The following is an 11,774-nucleotide window of genomic DNA, read 5'->3' as shown; positions in this document are numbered from 1 at the left end:
CTCTGTCTAGATACTTAAAAAGAGGAGCAAGGGATTCACTCGATCATCTGACCGGCTGGCATGCCCATCATTTTACACATGGGGGGGAGCCCATTCACCTGCTCAAACAGTGGGAATGGATTCAGTCGGTCATTTCAACTGAAGATATATCAGCAAGTTCACACCGGACAAGGCCATTCATTTGTTCTGTGCGTGAGAAGGCATTCAGTTGGTCATCCCACCTGTGGACAGACCAGTCAGTTCACCCTGGGCAGAAACTTGGTCATCTGCTGAATTTGTGGGGAAGGATTCACTCGGTCATCTGACCTAATGGCTCTCCAGCGAGTTCACACTGGGGAGCGGCCATTCACCTGCTCAGACTGTGGGAAGGGATTCACGGAATCATATAAACTACGGATACACCGGTCAGTTCACAGTGGCGAGAGGGCGTTCACGTGCTCAGACTGCGGGAAGGGATTCACTTGCTCATCCCAACTGAAGGTGCATCAGCGAGTTCACACTGGGGAGAGGCCGTTCACCTGCTCAGACTGTGGGAAGGGATTTACTTCATCCTCTGTTCTACAGAGACACCAACGTATTCACACTGGGGAGAGGCCATTCACCTGCTCAGTGTGTGGGAAGGGATTCACTCGATCATCCCACCTACAAGCACACTGGTCTGTTCACACTGGGGAGAGGCCGTTCACCTGCTCAGTGTGTGGGAAGGGATTCACTTGCTCATCCCACCTGAAGGTACATCAGCGAGTTCACACTGGTGAGAGGCCATTCATCTGCTCGGATTGTGGGAAGGGATTCACTCGATCATCCCAACTGAAGGTACATCAGAGAGTTCACACTGGGGAGAGGCCGTTCACCTGCTCCGACTGTGGGAAGGGATTCACTCGATCATCTCAACTGAAGGGTCATCAGCAAGTTCACACTGGGGAGAGGCCATTCACCTGCTCAAACTGCGGGAAGGGATTCACTCAGTCATCTGAACTGTTGGTACACCAGCAAGTTCACACTGGAGAGAGGCCGTTCACTTGCTCAGTGTGCGGGAAGGGATTCACTCGGTCATCGAACCTACTGACACATCAGTCAGTTCACACCGGGGAGAGGCCGTTCACCTGCTCAAACTGTGGGAAGGGATTCACTTGCTCATCCCACCTGAAGGTACATCAGCGAGTTCACACTGGGGAGAGGCCATTCACCTGCTCGGACTGTGGGAAGGGATTCACTTGCTCATCCCAATTGAAGGTACATCAGCGAGTTCACACTGGGGAGAGGCCGTTCATCTGCTCAAACTGTGGGAAGGGATTCATTCAGTCATCTGAACTGAAGGTACATCAGCGAGTTCACACTGGAGAGGGGCTGTTCACCTGCTCAGACTGTGGGAAGGGATTCACTTGCTCATCTGCACTGAAGGTACATCAGCGATTTCACACTGGGGAGAGGCCGTTCACCTGCTCGGATTGTGGGAAGGGATTCACTCAGTCATCCGCTCTAATGGCACACCAGCGAGTTCACAGTGGGGAGCGGCCATTCACCTGCTCAGTCTGTGGGAAGGGATTCACTCAGTTATCTCAACTGAAGGTGCATCAGGGAGTTCACACTGGAGAGAGGCCATTCACCTGTTCAGATTGTGGAAAGGGATTTACTACGTCATCTCAACTACTGAGTCACCAGCAAGTTCACACTGGAGAGAGGCTGTTCACCTGCTCAGACTGTGGGAAGGGATTCACTCGGTTGTCTCATCTTCAGAGACACCAGCGAGTTCACACTGGGTAGAGGCCGATCTGCTGCTCAGACTTTGGGAAGAGATTCTCTCAGCCATTGCCACCAAATGTCCATCATTGAGTTCACACTGGGGAGAGGCCGTTCACCTGCTGTGAATGTGTGAAGCAATTCGCTCAGTCATCTAACCATATGTAACTCTCGCTTCAGCTAGCAGCTTAATATAGGGGGTGATAGCCCCCAGCCCGGCCAAACTTAAGAAATCTCGTTTGGGTGGATGCTGCATGATGTGACCCCCATTACAAATCAGTACCCCAAAATAACAAACGGTACATAATATGCGATTAAACGATTGGGCTTTGTAGTTCTTACTTTGACTATAGGGCTAGTAAAGAAAAAATAAAGGAAAAGGGCCCACTCTCTCCGTTCATGTCTTCTCATCGCTCCCAAGCAAAAGACCTGCAAAAATCTCTCTTCCAGACTCACAAGAAAGAACAACATTTCTCTCATTGGATAGCCCTGCACTTCAAAACTCTGTTGTCTCTAGTCCTAACGTAAACATTGCTGCTACAGAGAAACAGTAACCTCAGCAGTGAAACATTACAGAGAGGCCATTACATTAACACTGAAACCTCACAGCATGTTACAGTTGTGACACACTACTGGGTTCACAATAGACAATAGGTGCAGGAGTAGGCCATTTGGCCCTTCGAGCCAGCACTGCCATTCACTGTGATCATGGCTGATCATCCACAATCAGTACCCCGTTCCTGCCTTACCCCCATAACCTTTGATTCTGCTATCTTTAAGAGCTCTATCCATCTCTTTCTTGAAAGCATCCAGAGACTTGGCCTCCACAGCCTTCTGGGTCAGAGCATTCCATATATCCACCACTCTCTGGGTGAAAAAATGTTTCCTCAACTCCATTCTAAATGGCTTACCCCTTATTCTTAAACTGTGGCCTCTGGTTCTGGACTCACCCATCAGCGGGAACATGCTTCCTGCCTCCTGCGTGTCCAATCCCTTAATAATCATATATGTTTCAACAAGATCCACTCTCAGCCTTCTAAATTCCAGTGTATACAAGCTCAGTTGCTCCAATCTTTCGACAAATGACAGTCCCACCATCTTGGGAATTAACCTTGTGAACCTACGCTGCACTCCCTGAATAGCAAGAATGTCCTTCCTCAAATTTGGAGACCAAAACTGCACACAGTACTCCAGGTGTGGTCTCACCAGGGCCCTGTACAACTGCAGAAGGACCTCTTTGCTCCTATACTCAATTCCCCTTGTTATGAAGGCCAGCATGCCATTAGCTTTCTTCACTGCCTGCTGTACTTGCATGCTTGCTTTCATTGACTGATGTACAAGAACACCTGGATCTCGTTGTACTTCCCCTTTTCCTAAATAGATTCCATTTAGATAATAATCTGCCTTCCTGTTCTTACCACCAACGTGGATAACCTCACATTTATCCACATTAAACTGCATCTGCCATGCATCCACCCACTCACCCAGCCTGTCAAAGTCACCCTGCATTCTCATAACATCCTCCTCACATTTCGCACTGCCACCCAGCTTTGTGTCATCGGCAAATTTGCTAATGTTACTTTTAATCCTTTCATCTGAATCATTAATATACATTGTAAACAGCTGCGGTCCCAGCCCTGAACCCTGTGGTACCTCACTGGTCACCGCCTGCCTTTCCAAAAGGGACCCGTTAATCACTACTCTTTGTTTTTTGTCAGCCAGCCAATTTTCAATCCATGTCAGTACTCTGCCCCCAATACCATGTGCCCTAATTTTGTCCACTAATCTCCTATGTGGGACTTTATCAAAGGCTTTCTGAAGGTCGAGGTGCACTACATCCACTGGCTCTCCCTCATCCATTTTCATACTTACATCCTCAAAAAATTCTAGAAGATTGGCCAAGCACGATTTCTGCACTGGGGAGAAAGTTTCAACGAGCTGCATGCTGGATATTTGTCCATCACCGTTGCTGAATGCAATTTCGAGAGTGACTGTCGGTGCTGAACTCTGCAATTATTGCTGTTGCTCACCAGACCCAGTTCTGCACACTGGTCACTGAGCATGGGAGGAGGTTCTTCTGCTGCATATTCACCTTTATTGGGACTGGAGTTTAACGTGGACTGGAGTGGAGAGCGGCCAGTGAAGGAGTGGAGCTTTGAGGCTTTGGCTCGAGAGATTTCAGTGAGCAGAGGCAGAGGATGAGCTTGCTCCCAGTAAGGTAAGGCTGGGAAAGTTTATTTAATTAATTAACTTAGGAGTTAGTAATGGAGGCAGTAGGTAGGGCAGTCCAGTGCTCCGATTGTAGGATGTGGGAAGTCAGAGACAGCACAATTGTCTCCGATATCTACACCTGCAAGAGGTGCATCCAGCTGCAGCTCCTGTGAAATCGGTTCATTCGGGGGGCAGAGGCAGTAATAGATCAGAGTTTCAGGGAGACAGTCACCCCTAAAAGTCAGGAGACAGGTAAATGGGTGACTGTCAGGAGAGGGAAGGGGAATAGACAGAAAGAGCAGAGCACCCCTGTGGCCGTTCCCATCAACAATAAGTATACTGTTTTGGACACTGTTGGTGGGGACGACCTACACCTACCAGGAACAAATTGTAGTGGTCACGTCTCTGGCACCGAGACTGGACCCTCAGCTCAGAAAGGAAGGAGTGAAAAGAGGAGAGCAGTAGTGATAGGGGATTCGATAGTTAAGGGGACAGTTAAGAGGTTCTGTGGGAAAGATATAGAATCCCAGTCTGTTCCCTCCCTGGTGCCAGGGTCCGCGATATCTCGGATGGAGTTCTCGGTATTCTCAGAAGAGAGGGTGAGCAGCCAGATGTCCTGGTCCACGTGGGGACCAATGACATAGATGGGAGTACGGATGAGGTCCTGAAGAAGGAATAAAGGGAGTTAGGGGAAAAAAGTGAAAAAGCAGGACCTCAAGGGTGCTAATTTCAGGATTGCTGCCTGTGCCGCGAGACAGAGAGGGTAGGAACAGGAAGTCATGGCAGTTGAATGTGTGGCTGAAGAGTTGGTGCAGGGGGCAGGGGTTCAGATTTCTGGATCATTGGGATCTCCTCTGGGGAAGGTCTGACCTGTACAACAAGGACGGGCTGCACCTGAACTGGAAAGGGACCAATATCCTGGTGGGCAGGTTTGTTGGAGCTGTTGGGGAGGGTTTAAACTAGTTCGTCAGGGTGGTGGGAATCAGAATGTGAGTGCAGTGATTAGGGTAGAAGAACAAGGGCACGATGCTGTGTGTTCTGAGTTGCTGAGGAAGGACAGGCAGGGGACAAAACATAAATGTAGCCAGTTTGAGGGGTTGAAGTGTGTCTATTTCAATGCTAGGAGTATTAGGAATAAAGGGGATGAACTTAGAGAATGGATCAGTACGTGGAACTATGACGTTGTGGCCATTACTGAAACTTGGCTGGAGGAAGGGCAGGATTGGCTGATGCAGGTACTGGGGTTTAGGTGTTTTAAAAGGAATAGGATGGGAGGTAGAAAGGGGGGGAGTAGCATTACTGGTCAGGGATAGTATCACGGCTGTAGAAAGGGAGGACGCTGCAGAGGGAGTGTCCACTGAGTCGGTGTGGGTGGAAGTCAGAAATAGGAAGGGATCAATCACTGTGCTGGGAGTGGTCTATAGGCCCCCAAATAGCCCTCGGGACACCGAAGAGCAGATAAGCAGGCAGATTTTTGAATGGTGCAGGAAATACAGGGTTGTAGTTATGGGTGATTTCAACTTCCCTCATATTGACTGGCACCTCTTGACTGCAAGGGGAATAGATGGGGCTGAATTTGTCAGATGTATTCAAGAAGGATTCCTGACACAGTATGTGACCGGCCGATGAGAGGAGAGGCCATACTGGATCTAGTTCTGGGTAATGACCTGGTCAGGTGGCAGACCTCTTGGTGGGGGAGCATTTTGGTGAGAGTGGCCACAACTCCCTTAGCTTCAGCATAGCTATGGAAAAGGATAAAAACAGACAAAATGGGAAAGTGCTTAACTGGAGAAGGGCTAACTATGAATGGATGAGGCGGGAACTAGCGAGAGTAAATTGGAAACAGGTGTTCAAAGGTGAAAGCACAGAAGTAATGTGGAGGAAGTTTAGGGACCACTTGTGCAGGGTTCAGGATAGGTCTGTCCCACTGAGGCAAGGAAAAAATGGTAGGAAAAGGGAACCGTGGCTGTCGAAACACGTGAGGCAACTCGTCAAGCGGAAGAAGGAAGCATATGTTAGGTATAAGAAGCAGTCAGAGCCCTGTTGGTTGCTTTTCGATTGCTCCTACCCTGTTTACTTAATTGTCTCTACCAGTCATTTTTTTTTTTGAAATCTTATTATAATACTTCAATACTGCTTTACTATGGCTGGGAAAAGAACCAAAGCATTTGCAAAAGAAAGAGAAACAGAAGATGAATCCCCAGTCACTTTGGATTCAATCAGTGACTTCCTTAAACAGCAAAAGTAGGAATTCTCTGAGGAGTTTCAACTGCTTAACGGCAAATTGGATACAATTCAGCGAACTTTATTTGAGCATGAGAACCAAATTCAGGAGAATACTATGAAGCTAATAACACTTGAAGAGGGCGTTGAAGATACAATTAAACTCTGCAAGGAGTTATCTTTATCTAGTGATAAAATGCTGAAAAGGATCATCAGTCTCGAAAACAAAAACAGGAGAAATAACTTGTGAATCCTGGGTCTTGAAGAATCAATTGAAGGCGCTGACCCTACGAAGTTTTTTGCAAACTTTCTGAAGCAGCTTTTCCCTGCTTTATTCACTTCGGAGCCAAAGCTCGATCGAGCTTCTCGCTCTCTGACTTTGAAGCCATTGTCCTTGGCAGCGAAACCCAGATTGGTCGGACTAGCCTTTCATGAATTTCGTATTAAGGACCTTTTAATTCGCCATACCCGGAGACAAGGAATGATCAATTTCCAAAATTACAAGGTTAGATTTGTGGAAGACTATTCACCTGAAGTTTTGGCTGATCGTATGAAATATAAAGAAGTTATGTTGGAATTTTATAATAAAGGATATAAACCATCCCTTCAGTTCCCCGCACGTCTGAGTATCGTTTTGAAGAACGGATTGTGAAAAAGAATAAACTCAGTTGAAGATGCAAAAGAGTTTCTGAAGGATGAAGTCTAAAACTGTTATATTTCTTATTTGATCAAGTTTTTTCTTCTGTTAATATGAATTTGAAATAAGGTTACGTTTTGGCTGTTCATATATTGTCTTTTGTTATATATTTTTCTGATACTACTTTATTTTATCCCTTTTTAAGGCTTTATTTTAATACAGCTTTCTTTGAATTTGTTTAAAGTGATCCTTTCATATTTTCGAATACTGAGTTATTTTGCTTTTTATGTTGTGTCTTGGTAGGGGCATAATGACCTTGCAGGACTGGAGGTTTTTTCTCTGTCAACAGGATTTTTTGGGGCCGGTACTTAGTTCTTAGCTCACTGACTGTCTATTGGTCAGCTTTCTCGCTTTGGGTAGGGGAGGGGGGTAGGGCCTATTTCTCTCTGGGAGCTCTGTTGGGTTGAATGTATGATTGTTTGTTTGAATACCTTACTTTACGGTTTGCTTTCTAGTTTTAATAACTTATGGCTAGATTTTTTAATTACACATTGATTGGTATGTAAAATGGTTCAAAATATTAACCTATTTAGTTTGAATGTGAAAGAGCTGTATCACCCCTTCAAAAGGAATAAAGTGTTTGCTTATATTAAAAAATTAAAAGCACTTTTTTTTTTACAAGAAACGCACATACGCAGCTGTGATAGCTTACATTTTTTTATTCGGTGGAAGGATATGCAATTCCACTCTTCGCTTAATGCAAAATCACGTGGATTTTCAATTTTTGTAGATAATACAGTTCCTTTATTCAGCATAAAGTTGTTTCGGACCCTAATGGTCGATTTGTTATTGTATCAGGGAGTTCAGACAGTAAGTTGATTGTTTTTGCTCATGTTTATGCCCCAGCGTAGATGATCCAGGATTTTTTGAACGTCTATTTTCATTTTTGCGAGGTTTGTGTACGTACTCCCTTGTGATGGGAGGAGATTTTAACTGCTGACTAGATCCAGTATTAGATCACTCATCTATTAAACCATCCACACTTAATAAATCAGCTTTATTTATCCATTCTTTTCCAACTAAATATGGTATAGTTGATGCTTGGCGTTTTCTCCATCCATTCATTTTTCCCTCATGGCTATCATTCTTATACCAGGATTGACTAGTTTTTTATTGATAGTCAAATGATTCCATTAGTTCAATTGATTGAATATAAAGAAATTGCTCTCTCTGACCACTCTCCTGTAATTCTATCTTTAAATCTTTCTGGTCCTATCCCCATGAGTAGATTCTGGCGATTTCATTTAACTCTGTTATTCAATGAGAATTTTTAAAAATTTATGGAGAATCAAATTACTTTTTTTTTGAAGAAAATTCGTTGCAAGAGACATCTAGCCTTATTATATGGGATACTTTTATAGCATACATCCAGGGTCAAATTTTCTTATACTGCAAACATCATTAAAAAAGCTAACAAAGAAAGAAATGAATTAGCCAATCAGTTAAAGCAACTGGACTTCAGTACCTGATCCTGAAACATATGAGACGTGTTGAAACTAAAACTAAATATGATCTTTTTTTAACGTATCCAATTGAAAGCCAACTTTTAAAAGAGAGAAGTCAACTTTATATTCACGGAGATAAAACTGGTAAGCTACTGGCTAATCAATTGAAGCCATTTTCAGCCAATCGGCAAATTAAAGAAATACGTAAAATTAATGGGGACCTGACAACTGACCACCTTGTAATTAATGACACTTTTAGGGAATTTAATTCTAAATTGTATAGTTCTGGCTCTGTTAATGATAATATTGCAATGAATAATTTTTAGATCAATTAAATATTCCTAATCTTTCGTTAGATGATTGTAGGCAATTGGATCAACCTATTTCCCAGGAGGGAAGTGCTCAGGCTATTTGAGAATCACATTCTGGGAAATCCCCAGGACCCGGTGGATTCTCTGAAGAGTTTAATAAGGCTCCTTGCTTATACCACAATTATGTTCTACCCTTACTGATTACTTTCAGGTAGGAAGACTACCGCAGTCTTTTTACTAAGTTTTCATTTTGCTCATTCTCAAAAAGAATAAGAATCCTACTGTATGTTCTTTGTATAGACCTATCTCTTTATTCAATTTTGATACTAGAATTTTATCTAAAGTGTTGGCTCGCAGACTTAAAATATTATATCTTCTGTAGTTTCAGATGATCAGACAGGATTTATTAAAAATCGATATTCCCATTTTAATATACGGCGTTTGTTAAATGTTATATATTCTCCATCTAAGGAAATACCGGAATGTGTGATATCTTTGGATGCAGAGAAGGCTTTTGACAGAGTTGAATGGAACTTTCTATTTACATCCTTCAAAAAATTTAATTTTGGACTTAACTTTATTCATTGGATTAAATTACTTTATTTATCTCCCTCCGCTTGGGTTCTTACTAATTTTCAGAATTCTAAACCCTTTAAACTCCAATGTGGAACTAGACAAGGTTGCCCTTTGAGTCCTCTGCTTTTTGATTTGGTATTAGAACCCTTATCAATTGCTTTTCGAGAGTCTGAAGAGATCACTTGTATTTTAAGGAGAGGTACTATTCATAAAGTGTCGCTCTATGCTGATGACTTATTCCTTTTTATATCTAATGTGACAACCTCCTTACTATTTGTGTCCCGTTGACTGACTAATTTTAGTCAGTTCTCAGATTATAAATTAAATTTACATTAAAGTGAGCTGTTTCCTTTAAACAATTTAATACTAACTGATATTAACCTGCCTTATAAAATTTTAATAAAACAATTTACATATTTAGGAGTAACAATTACTGAGAATTGACAAGATTTATTTAAGGAAATTTTTAAAGTGTATTGAATTACTTTAAAAACACACTCTCTAATTGGTTGCCTCTTTCTTTATCACTGATTGGCTGAATCAATTCTATTAAAATGGATATCTTACCTAAATTTATATACTTTTTTTCAAGCTGTGCCTGTTTTTATTCCTAAATCTTTTTTTGACTCTTTGGATTCAATTCTTTCTTCCTGTATATGGAAGAATAAAAAACCTGGTATAAGTAAAGCTCACCTTCGAAAACCCAAACAGAACAGAGGATTTGCCCTACCCAATTATAGGTTATATTATTAGGCAGTTAATATACATAATATTACGTTCTGGATATATTACATTAACCATGATAATTGTCCTATATGGGCTTCATTGGAAGCCAACTCTGTTATAAAATTTTCCATTATTTCTTTACTTGGATCCTCGCTTCCTTTACCTTTAAATAAACAAATTGACAATGTGGTGGTTAAACATACATTGAGGATTTGGTTACGGTTCAGAAAACATTTTGGTTTATTGAGATTCTCCCTCTCAAGTCCCATATTTTCCAATTGTTTTTCTTCAAACCATCTTTAATTGACTCATCTTTTAAAGAATGGGATAGACTGAATAATAAACGATTTCAGGATTTGTTTGATGGAGGGAATCTCTCTTCTTTTGTGCAACTTTCAACGAAATTTAACCTTTCCAACACTCACTTTTTTCGATACTTACAGATTAGAGAGTTTTTAAAGATCTCAATTACTTACATTCCTTCAAGTCCAGATAAGAATATATTAGATAGAATTTTTAATTTGAAACCCTTTGATAACAGTTCAATATCTTACATTTATGGTCTACTGTCGGGACTGAAAATGGCCTCTTTAGATAAAATTAAAGGAGACTGGGCAAGGGATTTACAGGTTTTCATATCTGATGAGAGCTGGAAGATTATTTTAAAATTGATTAATTCTCCATCATTATGTGCTCATCATTCTTTATTACAATTCAAAGTGGTACATAGAGTTCATATGTCTAAGGATAAGCTTTCCCGTTTCTACGCAGATATTTTCCCCTTACTGTGATAGATGTGGTAATGGAGTGGCCACAATAATTCATATGTTTTGGTCATGTCTGAACCTTGAAAAATTCTGGAAAGATGTATTTCAAACGCTTTCTGCACTTTTGAATGTCAGCTTTAAGCCCAATCCTTTGACTGCCATGGTTGGTTTTGTTGAGGACAGTGCTACAAAATTGAAGCCATCTAATTTGCGGGTATTGGCCTTTATGTCTCTTATGGCCAGGAGGGCGATCTTGCTCAAGTGGAAGGAGCCTGCCCCGCCCACTCATGTTCAATGACTATCTGACGTTATGTTGTGCCTTAATCTAGAGAAGATTCGTTGTCCGATTTCTGATTCGAAACATGATTTTTTTTTAATGTTATGGGGACCCTTCCTGAATAATTTTCGCAATCTTTGAACTGTTATTAAAGTATGGATCTGATTACTTATGCAGGTACAATCAAGTGGCAAATATCATTCACCAAAATCTTGCTTTAAAATACAAACTCATGAACGACCACTGTAACTTCATCAAGGCACAATAAATTCAAACCTGATCCAGTTTTAGAGTCAAAATCTTACAAGTTATATGATAATCAATACATAATTATGAATAAGAAAATCCATAATAACCATCCGGATATAATATTACAGGATAAACAAGCAGGAACAACCCCTTCAATAGATAAAACCATTCCCAACACACGCATGTTCCTCGACCAGTGGAGCACCTCACCACAGGAATTGTTTGTGTCAGCAGTCAGACAACCAAATTATTTTATCTGTCAATCAGCTTCCAAATCTTGCTACTCTGTCATTCGTTGCCACGCCCCACTGCTGATCCCCTTCTCCTCATCATTCGTTCTTATCCCAACCATTGTTCAGAGCCCCAAACTCTGCCCTGTGCAGACCCGCCTCTGGTTTCTGATCCTGCATCATTGAAAATCCAGCTGATGGTTTCCCATTCTGCTTTCAGTCTTTAGAGGACAGTAATGTTCTCTAACAACTCTTTAGAAGCAGGGAAAATGACTCATAATGTGGAAATGAGTCGTGATTAAGGAGGTTAACTACCAAT

The 11,774-nt window shown here is 41.9% G+C and overlaps 1 pseudogene; it reads left to right on the top strand.

Annotated features, from left to right (window-relative positions):
• Positions 1-210: 210 nt before the first annotated feature.
• Positions 211-11,774, top strand: part of LOC140208611 (uncharacterized) — a 63,169-nt pseudogene continuing 51,605 nt past the window's right edge.

The sequence above is a fragment of the Mobula birostris genome, chromosome 13, assembly GCF_030028105.1.
Source record: "Mobula birostris isolate sMobBir1 chromosome 13, sMobBir1.hap1, whole genome shotgun sequence".
Lineage (NCBI taxonomy): Eukaryota > Metazoa > Chordata > Chondrichthyes > Myliobatiformes > Myliobatidae > Mobula > Mobula birostris.
The sequence above is the reverse complement of the archived record's forward strand: the minus strand, read 5'-3'. Positions and strand labels throughout refer to the sequence as shown.